This window comes from Camellia sinensis, chromosome 9, assembly GCF_055761805.1.
Source record: "Camellia sinensis isolate YWXY chromosome 9, ASM5576180v1, whole genome shotgun sequence".
NCBI classification, from domain to species: domain Eukaryota; kingdom Viridiplantae; phylum Streptophyta; class Magnoliopsida; order Ericales; family Theaceae; genus Camellia; species Camellia sinensis.
The window spans coordinates 195860294-195875789 of NC_138969.1; the positions used below are offsets into that span (position 1 = coordinate 195860294).

At 36.8% G+C, this 15496-nt stretch overlaps 1 long non-coding RNA gene across 1 annotated transcript; it reads right to left on the reverse strand.

Moving 5' to 3' along the window:
- Positions 1-1410: 1410 nt before the first annotated feature.
- On the reverse strand, positions 1411-14095 carry LOC145798941 (uncharacterized). The gene is made up of 3 exons (XR_014340854.1): positions 13931-14095; positions 13660-13850; positions 1411-1558 (listed from the first exon to the last, which is right to left on the reverse strand). It is a non-coding gene; the product is annotated as an uncharacterized LOC145798941 (long non-coding RNA).
- Positions 14096-15496: the final 1401 nt, after the last annotated feature.

Genomic DNA, 15496 nt, shown 5'->3' on the forward strand with positions numbered 1-15496 from the left:
TACACTAAACCAACCATGAATAATGACTAAAAGATTAGCAATTGATAGATGGTCAACACTGGTACATTCACATAAATCACATATTTATGTCATACGACTTATAAGTCCAAGTTACTTCTCATCTTCCCTTTTTCAACAGATAAGCATGTTAGCTCTATCATCATTTCAACAGATATGTATAAAAACTATATCCCACATTCACAGATAAGCATATAAGCTATATCCACATTCTCAACAGATATGTATAACAACAACATCCCACATTCACAGATAAGCATATAAGCTGTATCCACATTCTTAACAGATATGTATAACAACAACATTCCACATTCACAGATAAGCATATAAGCTATATCCACACTTCACAAAGATAAGCATATGAGCTCTATCTTCGCTTCTCTAGACAAGCATATGAGCTGTATCTACGGAGTTCATCCCCTATCTTCTCCCAACACTATCCGGTTTAGAGGTACATCCCCTATCTTCCCCTAAACCGCGGAGTACATCCCCCATCTCCTCCTCTACACATAACGTATACAAACACATTGGTTCTATATACCATCATTCAATACATACAGTTAATGTATCCAATCATCCGTCAAATTCCATGACACATTCCATTGATTAGTTTTTGTTTGCCTAATCATCATGCATTGTCTACAACAATCACGGCTATCCTCCACCGATAGCCCAAAGCAGATATTTCTAAACAGAAAATAAATGCACAAATGGATAATTATCAACATTTCAATTCGGTGAGTGGTGAATAATTCAACTACACCCTTTAACCCTATACATTCCCAATCTCAACATTTCCATTTCATAACTCCCTTTCTCACGATTAATTAACTCAATTAATCGAACAATGTAATTAGGTTGTTTACCATAATTAACATTTCAACCCTTAAGGTCCCGTTTTCATCAATGATTCAATGTTTATACCATTCCTCTATACCAAACATGCATCTAGGTTTATTATGAATAAAACCCCAACTTTTGTAAAATTACACAAAAGCCCCAAATTCTCACAAAATTACCGAACCAACCCCAACATCTCAAAATACCAAAATTTAAAGACAAAATCCATAGAGAGGAGTAGGATATCCCTACCTCAAATTCCACCATATCAGGCTACTAATTATTGTTACCAGCAATATAGATAGAGATATAACATGTAGTCCAAAAATGTGAAAACATGATTGATTTAAAACAAAATATCTACACTATTAACATAAAACCCTTGCTATACGTGAACATGTGCACTATATATCTCATTAAAAGATCGAATCATTGCCGGCCCTAGGCTGAAACCACTAACGCCCGTGCCTAGGGCCTTCAAATTTTGGGTCAAAATAAGGCTCCAAATTTATTAGTTTTATATTATATTAAAAGTTCAAAACCCAATTTTTTTTTTATTGTTTGTAGGCACCAACAATCCTAGACTCCAAGAAAAAAAAGCTTATAAATCCATCAGTAAACATAGTCCGGTCCTTTTCACCCAAATATTGCTGCATTAAACCTTCCCTAAACATATTGCTCTCATGACATCTTCCATAACCTGCAAATAAGCACAAGAGAGTGTCAATTACATGCACAGACTGAATTCTACTATAATTACATCTCATTCATAAAAGCTGCTACAGTCATAAGATTTTCCAGCCTTTCAATTTCATATATTATCCATCTTTTATGCAATTCCAATTTTATTTAAGCTCTCTAATATTTAACTAAATGCAGTCATTGATTTACATATCGTTGCATATTATCCAATCTAAATTTATTCCCATCATGTGCTCAAATCAATAAAGGACACATCTTATTTGACATTTGTTAAGCAAATCACATCAAAACCATTTCTATCAGTAACTTATCATCAAACACAAGAACCCAACTACAAGAATGAAGATGCTTGTTTCTTAATCCCTTTCAATATAGCTTAATTTGATTGCTAATTTTTATTATCAAGAACTGGTAGAAACCATATAAACAACAGAATAATTGAATTCTCTTTTGTATCCATATAGCACATTTCATGGAGACAAAGGACAGGAAAACACAATTATAATCTCCAAGTGTGTCTAACCTTTGAATTCATGTAATCTCCAAATTCTAGGACAAGAAAACACAGTTATATATTCAAAACTTCACAAATATTCCTCAATTATTTCCTACTGCAAAATGGTGTTCCAAACTTAAAAAGCACAGACACTTCTAAGAAGGTGGGGCATGTCATGTCATGTCAGACGCCGAACCTACACAACTCGACAATCATCAAGAATATTTTAGGCAACAAATTTAAATTTCTGGATATGCTTGGTGAGGTGTATCTAATTGGACATGTCCAACGCGTACAATTACACAGATATGGAGTGTTTGCCATGGTTACATAATAGATACATAATACAATATGTAATTTGATTTTTGCATGCATCAATCCAAAAATCTGATTTTTGCATAAACAAGGGTTAAATTATACTAACCACCCTTAAAGTTTAGAGAAAATACATTAGGGTAATTCTATTTACACCACAAAACTAATTGCTTGCACCCTCGAAAAATTTCTTTTTATTTTTTTACAATTTCTATAATTCCATTCTTACCCTCATCCCTACCATCCACTCTTCCCAAACCTTTCAAACCCTAGTTTCTTCACCTCCAACTGACACGATTGTTGCCACCGTCTACAACCGCCGCCGCAACAAACACCCTAAAAGCTCTCACTGTCGCCGCAATCATCACCGGCAACAACCTCCACAGCCTCACTACGGCCATGACCACCTCTTCTGCAGCCCCCCAACCAACAACCCAACCTAACCGCCATTGTAACCCCGTCTCCCATCTCTATCGTCGCAACCCGATTTCGTCCCTCGTTGATCAGAATTTTGGCCATCAAATGACTATTTGATCTTTAAGACCTACTGTACTATTCTGCTATTGGATGTACCACGTATGACTGCTATGATTTCCAATGACTATAATATTATGAGATACCGATTGAGAAAGTGAACTACTGAATTGACTGTTTCAATTATTGTGTAAGGACATCGTTCATAACCCCTATACACATTTGTTATTCACTAGGCTCCAGTTCGCTATTTATTATATATATGTAGGTGAACAAGCACCGGATCGAGCTTAGCGGCGTCGACCCGAACCTTGTTTTGTCAAACCAACTACTGTGCCTCACTGCGGGGTTCCGAACCGTCATGTGTCACAACTTTTTGGGTGCTTCAAATTCACCCATTTGAAATTGTGATTATGATACTAAGAATGTTTTGTGACTTTTGTTAATACAGTTTCTTTTGGTATTGGGATTTAATTCCCTAACTTATGCTTTTGTTTTGTATAAAAGTGTGTTATGGACTTATATATATGAAAGTTTATTGTTCATCTAAGTCCTCATAGGTCGTTGGACATAATTGTTTATAAATTATTAGCTTCCGCCAGCTCCTTTTTACTGTCTTACTATATTACTGTTAAGCAGGCCTATGGTAATCTCAAATTATTGGCCGGTTACGACGCTAAATCTATAGGGGCGGGTTTGGGTCGTGACAGAGTGATATTAGAGCACGAGTTATACCACACACACGCGTCCAAATGAGGTATAGGATGTCCTAGAAAGGAAATAGGGACATTACATCAGCATGTGTGAATGTGTGTGGATTTGATATGTAATAACATGAATGAAGAACCATCTTTCCTATGTTAATTATTACAATGTTTTATATAGACCAATGGAGACTACAAGAAATGTAGACGAAACTGAATCATCAGAAGCAAGAATTGCATGGTTGGAAAGGATGGTTAAACTATTGACTGAATCTTAAAGACAACAACAACAGAATCAACAGCTATCACCTCCTCCTCCTCCGCCACCAGTGCAAGTTGAACCAAACAACAATGATGACATCATAGCCCTAATACAAAAGTTCAACAAAATAAAGCCACCAATGTTTCAAGGAGGTCTTGAGCCAATAAAAGCCGAAGCATGGATCTTACAGAGTGAAGAGTTGTTTGAAATTTTCCCGTGCTCAAAGGCACAAAAAGTGTTGTTAGCAACTTTCACTTTACAAGAAGAAGCAAGGCGATGGTGGATGCTTATTCACGATAACAATGGCACTAACTTGAGCTCAATTCAAAGAAGCATTCTATGAAAAGTATTTCCCTCAGTGTGTCCGTGACCGCAAAGCATTCGAGTTTGAACAGTTAGCAGGGTACTATGTCTGTGGCTGAATACGAGGCTAAATTCATGGAGTTCGCCCAATATGCACCACATGGTGGATACTGATTATAAGAAAGCCAGAAAATTTGAGGGTGGACTAAATGTTGAAGTGCTTGACCGGGTGAATGTTCTTAAATTGACAAAGTATGTTGATGTTCTTGATCGAGCTATCATGTCTAAGGCAAATATTGCATCCTTAAAGCAAGCCAAGACACCAATGACTGATTGGAGGGGTAAACGACAAGGATTTAATTTCAAGAAGGGCCGAAACAACTCACTAAATAAGAAACAGAATACGAGGTCGATGAGTAGTTCCAGTCAAGGGAATAATTCTACACCGCCTTGTCCAGAATGTGGCAGAAGACATCAAGGGGTTTGTTACAAAATTTCCGGGGGCATGTTATAGGAGTGACAAGGTGGGCCATATGGTCAAAGATTGTCCTCTCGCACCTTAAAGTACTAATAGACCCATAGCAAGTGCAGCTGCCCCAGCTTCCACACCAAAACCCAATTCTAAAGCTATAGGGAGAGAAACTTTGAGGCAAGGCCGAGTTTTCGCACTTGTACCAAGAGATGTGCAAAATACTGAGATAGTAGTGTCAGGTATAATCCCTATTTGTGCTCAAAATGCTTATATCTTGATTGACTCCGGGTCTACGCATTCATTTGAATCACATGTTTTTTCAACAAAATTAACTAGACCATTAGAACCCATGAATTATCTATTAGCTGTGTCTTCACCTACTGGGGGCTCCATGACTTGTGCATATATGTATCCTGCATGTGAAATTGTTGTTGGAGACATGATTTTATATGTTGATTTGTTACCTCTGCATATTGACCATTTTGACATAATTTTGGGAATGGATTGGTTATCGAAATATCATGCTACAATTGACTGTGTAACTAAACAAGTTGTTTTCCGTCCACCTGGATTGCCTAAATTTACATTTAACGGAGTTGGTGTTGTACCTCCCCCACATTTGATTTCATCCATGAAGTATGCAAATTGATTAGAAAGGGTTGTAGGAGATATTTGTGTTGTATACTGAATGTGCCTACTGATGATAAAGGTAATGTGGACAGTGTCCTTATAGTCAAAGAGTTCCCAGATGTTTTTCCAAATGATTTGCAAGGGGATTTGCTTGACAGGGAGATTGAGTTCACTATTGAGGTGATGCTGGGTACATAGCCGATTTCCAAAACTCCGTACTGAATGTCAACTACAGAATTGAAGGAACTGAAAATCCAATTACAAGAACAAGACCTGTTAGACAAAAAATTTATCAGACCTAGTACGTCACCGAGGGGGTGCTCTAGTCTTATTTGTGAAAAAGAAGGATGGTTCATTGAGGCTTTGTATTGACTACTGTGAATTGAACAAGGTGACAGTGAAGAACAAGCATCCGCTACCTCATATTGATGATCTATTTGACCAATTGCAAGGGGCGCAAGTCTTCTCCAAAATCAATCTTAGATCTGGATACCACCAATTGAAGGTCAAAGCTAAAGACATAGAAAAGACTGATTTCAAAACAAGGTATGGACATTACGAATTTTTTGATATATCTTTTGAGGTTACTAATGCACCTGCTGTGGTTATAGATCTAATAAACAAAATTTTCAAGCCATTCCTCGATGACTTTGTTGTTGTTTTTATAGATGATATTTTGATATATTCTAAAAGTAAAGAGGAACACGAACATCACTTGATAATTGTTTTGCAAACCTTGAGAGAGAAGAAGTTATATGCTAAATTGACTAAATGTGAGTTCTGACTTGATAGTGTTATGTTTTTTAGACATGTGATAAATAAAGATGGCATTTCAGTTGATCCACAGAAAATAGAGGCAATTGTGACTTGGCCTAGACCAACCAGTGTTACAGAAGTTCGAAGTTTCTTGGGTTTGGCCCGGTATTACCGTAGATTTGTGAAAGACTTCTCCAAAATTGTTTTGCCTTTAAGTTAATTGACTAAGAAAAGGGTACCATTCGAGTGGACTGATCAAAGAGAGTTAACTTTTCAAGAATTAAAGACTACACTTGTAATTGCACCGATTCTCACCTTACCCTCAGGTACGGATGGATTTACTATTTTTAGTGATGCTTCTTATAAGGGATTGGGGTGTGTATTGATGCAGAATGGCAAAGTGATAGCATATGCCTCCCGACAAATGAGACCACATGAAAAGAACTATCCAACACATGATTTGGAACTCGCAACAATGGTATTTGCATTAAAGAGTTGCCGTCATTACTTGTATGGGGCAACATGTGACGTCTACACCGACTATAAAAGCTTGAAATATTTGTTCACCCAGAAAGAGTTGAATATGAGGCAAAGAAGATGGTTGGAACTTATAAAAGATTATGACCTGCAGATCTTGTACAATCCAGGGAAAGCCAATACTATTGCTGATGCACTTAGCCGGAAATTGATTGGGAACTTGACATGTCCACTCACCGGGCAAAGAGAATTATTACAAGACTTGGAAAGGTTTGGAGTTGAAATTGTTTTGCGAGAGCAAGGTTTGGCTGCTATTTCTGCTCAACCAGCGATTCTTGAGGAGATCACAGAAAAACAAGAAGATGAATTTTTGAAAAAGATTATTGATGAACGGGAATCCAAACCGAGGCCGGACTTTGAATTTGACAATGGTGTGTTAAAATTCCATAGAAGAGTGTGTGTACCGAATAATGTTAAGTTGAAAAGGCAAGTTTTGCAAGAAGCCCATGGTTCAAAATTCTCTATCCACCAAGGGAATACAAAAATGTATCAAGACTTGAAGCTGAATTTTTGGTGGCCGAGAATGAAAAAGGAAATTGTTAAATTTGTGTCTAAGTGCTTACAATGCCAACAAGTCAAAGCCGAGCATCAACGACCCGCAGGATTGCTCTAACAACTGCCAATACCAGAGTGGAAATTGGAGGATATTACTATGGATTTCATTGTTGGACTACCTCGCTCCAATTGAGGTATGGGTTCAATTTAGGTTATTATTGACCGTTTGACTAAATCTGCTCATTTCCTACCTGTGAAAACATTCTATAATGTTGATAAGTTGGCTACAATTTATATTAATGAGATTGTGAGATTGCATGGAATTCCTGTGTCAATTGTTTCTAATAGGGATTCAAAATTCACATCGAGATTTTGGCAAAGTTTACAAAAGGCATTGGGAACTGAATTGAGATTGAGCAGTGCATATCATCCACAGACTGCTGGGCAGTTAGAAAGAACAATACAGACTCTGGTGGATATGTTACGTATGTGTGTTCTAGATTTTTAAAGAAATTGGGAAACCCATTTACCTCTAGCCGAATTTGCTTACAATAACAATTTTCATTCCACCATTAGCATGGCACCTTTCGAGGCTTTATATGGCCAAAAATGTCGACCACCGATTTGTTGGGCTGAAGTCGGAAATAGACCTTTACTTGGACCTGAAATTGTGCAAGAAACGACAGAAAAAGTGAAATTGATCCAGCAACGATTGAAAATCACACAAAGCCAACAGAAAAGTTATGCGGATGTTTAAAGGCGAGATAGAGAAGATGAAGTGGGCGACCATGTTTTTATTAAAGTAACACTAATGAAAAGGGTAGACTCGTTTTGGAACCAAGGACAAGTTGGCACTGAGGTACATGAGGCCGTATGAAATTATTGAGAGGATTAATCCAGTGGCATATGCAGTAGCTCACCCTCCCGATATGGAGCATAAGCACAATGTGTTTCATATTTCTATGTTGCGGGATTATCTCCGGGATCCTTTCCATGTCATTGAACCTACCCACGTGCTTTTGTAGGATGATTATACGAATGAAGAACGGCCTATTCAGATTGTTAATCGTCGAATCAAGAGGTTGCGCAACAAAGAAATACCATTAGTGAAAGTGAACTGGCAAAATCACGGTGGCATTTATGCGACTTGGGAAAGGGACGATGATATGAAGAAACGATATCCGAACCTCTTTCCACTAGATCCTATTTTCATCTCGGAGGAAAGTAATTAAGTTTGGAGGACCAAACGTCCTAAGGGGGAGAGAATGTGGCAACCACCTCCTTGATTAACTAAATTAATTATGTGATTTGCACAAATTATGTGATTATGTGTTATTAAGTGCCATGTGATTATTTGAATTGAGTTATTGTGCCATGTGTGATATGCATAGTATTGTTATCGTGAACAGATAAGAACAAGAGATAATTGAACCTGTCAGAATCAGTAATTTAAACAAGTTAGAATCAAATAATTAGATAGGTAATTAGAACCTAACCCACATTGGTATAATTAAGTGTAGTCTAGTGTAGATTTGGATAAATTTGTCTTAATTTAGTTTGACCTCATACTAATTAATTAAGGCAAGATTAGAGCTTAATTACACTTCCTAAGCTAGTCATCAACATAAAAAGAGGAGAGAGAAAGAGAGATAATGGAGGATGTAGAGAAAACATTTGAGAGAGTCTAGAGACAAAAGAGTTTGAGCTCAAAGAAGAAGAGAAGGGCTTAGGAGGAAGATAGAAGATTTGTCTTGAATTCTCTCAAATCATCAAGCAAGGTAGGCATTTCTCTCTACATTCTTGAAATTGAGACTCATACATTCATCATCTTCAAAGATTAAAGCTTAAATTAGGATGAATTGATGCTTAATTAGAAGTTTTGCTCATGTTCTTAGGAGCTTAGGACATGCATGTCTTAGTATGGAAGAATTGTCTAAGTTAGCTCCTAAATTCACCATGCATGGCATAATTTCTTGAACTTCATGATCATACATTCATTTTCTTGCATGGACTTTCAAAATTGAAGGGAAATTTCATGGGATTTGAAGCTCGAGATTTCAAGTGTTATGAATTGACATATTAATTCAATAATTGAAACTCTTGCATGGAAATTAAAGTTTAATTCAAAGTTGTGGGTTACATTTGATATTGTAAATTCAAGTTTTGGTTGCTTTTCAAGCTAATTTTGGGAGTGAAATGCATGAAATTGAAGTTGGAATTTGCAAAATTGGAGCTTCAAACTTAGACTGATTTTTGGACTGGATGAACCCCAGTTCCGCACACGCGGCTTGGGGTCCCTCACGTGCGGAAAACAGGACAAACTTGAGTGTGTATATTGTTGGTGACCTTTCCGCACGTGCGGCCGATGACCCCGCCGCACATGCAGAAATCAGGTTGGTCCCAGCTCTGTTTTCACTCCACTTTTCTACCTTTCGGGCCTCCGTTTACATGATTTTCACATTTATTTGCATTCATATGCATATTATAGGCATGAAAGAAGTAAAGAATGAAAATTAGAACCGAACGAGCAGACAACGAATAGAACCGAATAAGTAAATAACGAACCGACTGACTGAATGAACTGTGTATTGAGTTGTTGTGTTTGAATTTGTTTGTTTAGGTCAAACGCCACATCTTTAACGTGTATTTCACGGAGCCCACTGTGAGTAACAATGTTGTAAAGATATGTTCAATTATAATTATTTTCTGATCGATAAACTGTACTGTTTTCTGAAATGATACTTTTTACTGAATTAATGACTGTTCTATTTTATGAAATGTATTTATGGCATCCATAGCATACTGTTACCACCTACTACTACTGTCTACTGCTACTATTACTGAGATCTTTGTCAGTTTCAATTGTAAGAATTACTGTTTATTGTATTGATGGCCATCCAAATGACTGTTTGGTCATTTTACAATTTTACTGTTCTACTATTGGATGTACCATGTATGACTGCTATGATTTCCAATGACTATAATATTATGAGATATTGATTGAGAAAGTGAACTATTGAATTGACTATTTCAATTACTGTGTAAGGACATCATTCATAACCTCTATACACATTTGTTATTCACTAGGCTCCAGCTCGCTGTTTATTATATATATGTAGGTGAACAAGCATCGGATCAGACTTGGCGGCGTCGATCCGAACCCTGTTTTATCAAGCCAACTACTGTACCTCACTGCGGGGTTTCGAACTGTCATGTGTCAAGGCTTTTTGGGTGCTTCAAATTCACCGGTTTGAAATTGTGATTATGATACTAAGAATGTTTTGTGACTTTTGTTAATACAGTTTCTTTTGGTATTGAGATTTAATTCCCTAACTTATGTTTTTGTTTTGTATAAAAGTGTGTTATGGACTTATATATTTATTGTTCATCTAAGTCCTCATAGCTCATTGGGCGTAATTGTTTATAAATTATTGGCTTCCACCAGCCCCCTTTTACTGTCTTACTATATTACAGTTAAACATGCCTTTGGTAATCTCAAATTATCGGCCGGTTACGACGCTAAACCTATAGGGGCGGGTTTAGGTCGTAATAGATAGTCAGGCCTCGTTTGGCAAGTGGCTTTTCTAGCCAAAAAGTTACTAAAAAAGCCAAAAAGCCAATAACCTATACCAAAAAGTCAAAGATTCTCTTTTCTCTCTACTTTTTGCACATCTTTTCGTAAAAAGCCAAAAAGTCATCCCAAACATACTAGTTTTTTTTACATCATATTTTAGCCAAAAAACCAAAAAGTTACTAAAAAAGCAAGGAACCCTATATGAATCCAAAAAAACAACTATATGGATCCAAAAGAATAACTATATGGAACCCTATTGAATGACCTACAATATAGTTTACCACACTGCCCAAGAAGTGTAGTAGACTAAATTGCTCGCGAAGGTGAGTACACGAAGAATCCAAAAATAAAAAGTCATTGTGCAAAATAGTTGCCATTCAAAAATTCAATCGACAACCTATTACTCTTGGGACTATTTTTACTTATGGACAAATACAAGATAACTGATATTCGGAGGATTGCTGAGCGCCTCCTAATCAAAATTTACCCCTCTTCAATAGAAAGCTGATTGAATCATTTTTCACTTTCATCCATGCTCCTTATGTGGTTCATCCTAAGCGATAACATCTAATCGGTCCCCTTACCTAACATGAAAACCCTAAGGGTATATTTTCCAAAAACAAAAAATTGAACAATTTCTGGAAGGCTACTTTTGAGGAATTTTTCTGATAGGTCTTCTACTTTATGTAACGTGTTCATATCTAGAAGTTGTTAACCACATGAAGCAATCACTCACCTTTCTTTTGATATATCATGTCAATTCCTTTCAAACTAAAAAAACTTGTCCCCGGGTCACATTTACAATATCATTTTACTAAAATATTGTGCAGGCAGCAGGGCTAAATGAAAGAACTGCAGAATCACAATGTTCTGCCCCATTCATCCTCCTAAGCAAAACAAAAAAAGGTACAAATCTAGTTTCATTCTATGGACCACCACTAAAATATCTAAAACACCCGTACAAATGGAAAAGCGATCACATGACATGAAATAATCATCAGTGGACAGATGTATTGGAGACCTACATTCGACAAGACGTGGTATTACTTCTTCCAAATGGTGGCCATAGCCTCAAGCAGGTACACTCGAGAACCCTCACATGTAATAGTATTGAGTGATAAGAAAAGACTGACTTCAGCATTGGGTACATTCCAATGAGATTTAAATGGGCTCATGATCCAATGGGCTATAAGCGCGTTGAATAAAATCCAAACTACTGTCCTTCCAAGGTAGCTTAACCTACTCAAAATATATAGAGCTACATGGATTGGTGGCTAGAACTAGAGACTTCGCTAAATGCTCTACTAGTATGCTCACACTAATGTAATTATGATCACCTTTATTCCACTAGAGAAAAAGATAGCGCGTACAATTTGGGCATCTTCTGATATAGCCAAGTCAATGATGTGTTCAACAATGATGTGTGGGAATTCTAGACTTCTACGCTAAGGGGAAAATAGTGTTGAGCAACTGTCTCGTGCACAGGCAAATGCCCCAGACTGCAAAGTCACCTTGCATATAAACAGTGGTAGAACCCAAACAGCAAAATTCTCATACACAAAGCTACTATTTTACTTCTTTGAAACTCTTACTGCTACTAAATTGTCCCTATATCACTCACTTGCTCTAAGTTCTCACCAATCCACCCTTTCTTCCAACCCCTTGGCGTTACTATGGTGTTAGTTTCTCCTAAAGTCCTTTAGTTTGTTAGCTACCCATTTGATGTCAAATTTTAATGCATAAAAAAATCCCGAAAGCATAGTGTTATCTACTGTATAATATGAAGTCGATCTATGTTACTTACAAGGACTCTGTAATGCATAATGTATTCGTACCAGACACTCGACACTTCGGTGGGTAAGAATATGGGATATGAGTCAGACATGTTTAGTCGGACATTCACCTAGAAAACTATTTAGTAATTTGAGTTTACCATAGAAATATGCATAATCTCATATTATTATACATAAAATCCTCAATGGCACCTTGTCCAGACCATTACCATAACAATTAAAAAAACAAACATATTAAATATATCCTATCAAGTGTCAGTCAACCAAAACACCCATTAAAACCCCAAACAATGCCCATCTCAATGGTTGCATACCAGCAGCTTCAAACACCAACATCAAATATAAAAATTAAGCAACTCGTTTCCAATCACCTTCCCAATATCATCTCCAGCTTCATCTTTGCAATAAGTAGGGGTGTAAAAACGGCTCAGGACAGCCCACTCGTGCAAAATCTCCTTGAGCGGGCCGGTCTTCCGGGCCGGGTCAAAAAAACACACAGGCCAGCCATATGCCCGGGGTTCGGGTTGGGTTCGGCCTCGGACAGGCTTCAGGCCAGCAGGCCATTTTACACCCCTAGCATTAGGCCTATTTTTTTTTATTAACTTCAAAACCATCAACATTGATAATTACTATCATTGCAGAACTTATTGTCATCTTGGCCACAACCCTAACTTAACACATCTGCCCCACCCAGTTCTCTTTATTCTCTAAAACTCAACATCCAATGAACCTTCAAATTCAACTAAGCTAACACATTCATGTCCCAAAAAAAGATTCATCCGCACAGAATTAGAGGTAGCTCAAACATTGGAATTTTCATTACTATTGCGCTACATATATATAGCAAAAGAACTTAAACAAATCAAAACTTACATGACGAACAAAGAAAGCTCAACTACTCAACCAAACAAACAACCACCATAGTGTTGCATGCAAGTACCATCAAACACAACAAATATATATAAGAAAAAAAATCTTCCTAGATGACCAATGATATAAAGTTCTTATGATTTCTTCGAGAGTTGAAATATCTTACAAGCACAATATTATCAAAAAAAGAAGATAAACAACAAATCTTATCCCATACAGCTCCTAAAGTTCATATTTATCATCGAAAATTCTTGAATCTCTATCCAACCAAATAAACCACATCATGCAATTCCAAAGATCAAAGACATTCTTAGAACAAAAATAAATAGTAGTGCAAAACAACAATACAGAACTATCCGATAACAATCTATAACTAAGCGTTAAAACTACAAGGCAATGAAGAAACAAATTATCAAACCTCTAAGCCTTTGGTTTAATCTGACAAAGGTGGATCTTTATGTCTGCACCTATAGGAGCATGCAAAGAAACTTGGAAGATCTCAAATTCAGTAGCAGCAAGATCCTTAGCAGCAAACGTAATATAATACACCAGGCCATTGACCACCCGTGCATTTGCCTTGTGGACCTTCACAAACTGGAAATTTGTACTCTGCATTTTAAGAAGAAAAGTTCAATAGGAGTAAATAAGAGTGATAACAATTAAAAAAACACAAACACAACTCCACATACATTTTTCAAGTTGAATTCGGCAATTGCCCTCTTTGAATAGCGTTCAAGCTTCTTACGAAGTCTCTTGTTTAATTTCTTCAAAGGTCGTATAATACAATAGGAACAAGGGTGGAAAGCTTCAAGATCAAACCCCTGTACAAATATACAAGATATAGCAGAAAATTGAAATATGATACAGGAGATGAGAGAGACAGTAAATTAAGACAAAATAAAATAAAATAAAATGATAATTATATATATAACATATAATATAATGTATATACAGAATACTATCATATATGAAAACCTGATGACTCATGCCAAGATGACTTATTCTTACATTTGTTTTCTTTACCATAAAGGGATAAAAATGTAATATCAAATCAAAACCCACTTTTAAAGAAAACTGTCTTGCCTCAGATTTTAAGAAGTTATTTAGGCGGAAACTAATACCTTAGTGTAATTGTTTTATCAAAAAAAAGGTCCAATGTCCATCATTAGTGCCAAAATGTATTCATTTCCTAACTTAGACAAAAAAAATTCCAATTTGTCTCACAAAACGACCCATTTAAATAACTCGATTGAAAGAACTAAAATCATGAATTAAGGAACCACATTCAAGGAACCACATTCACAAATAACAAAATCAAATTTAGCAGCAAAATATCAAATGATCAAAATCAAGGAACCACATTCACAAATAACAAAATACTATTTGACAAATCAAATCCTATCATATTATAGAAAGTTTGTTTTGAGAGTAAATTAGAACAAAAATCAAAAGTTAAAGTTCAAAGTTCAAAATAAATAAATAAATAAATAAATAAATTAACAATCAAAGCAAAAGAATCATAAAATTTAAAGAGAAGTGTAATCTAACAAAATAAAAAAGAACAATTTATTAACACCTTTAATAAGCTTCCTCAAAATTTGATTTTCATTACGGAAAATGTGTGGTAGCTCGAAAATACAGTGGCTCGAACGGCTCAACAGCCCAAAACGACGTCGTTTTGGGCTGTTTTTTTTTTTTTTTCTTCTTCTTCTTCTTCTTCGTCGTGCTGGTCTGAAACCAGAGGGAGAGGGAGAGAGAGAAAGAGAGAGAGAGAGAGAGAGGAGGAGGCAGGTCGTCCGTCACAGCCCTCCGCCGTCGCAGCCCCGCATCGGCCGATCGTCGTCGCAGCCTCCGCACCTCCGCCCCTCCTCCGCCTTCGGCCCCCGCCTCCGCCTCCACCCCGATATGTTGGCCCCCTCTAGTCCCTCCTCCTCCTCTTCCTCCACCATCCTCCAGCCTCTCCCTCTCCCTCCTCCTCCTTCTCTCACTTTTTCGAGCCAATTTCGAGCCGAAACTCTCGAGCTACCAATCGCTACCGTTTCATCACCAAGTGATATGATTTGTTTGGGTCTAGTCCAAGTCAGATTTATTAAAATTGGGTTGGCCCAAATGTTGACCCATTAGAATAGACGACATCATTATTAAGATTATACAAAATATTGTATAATCTACTAAAATCGCATCGATCAGTATCAATTTGTATCTTTCAATCCGCTAACTGCGGATTAAACTTTAAATTTTATAATCCGTCTTCA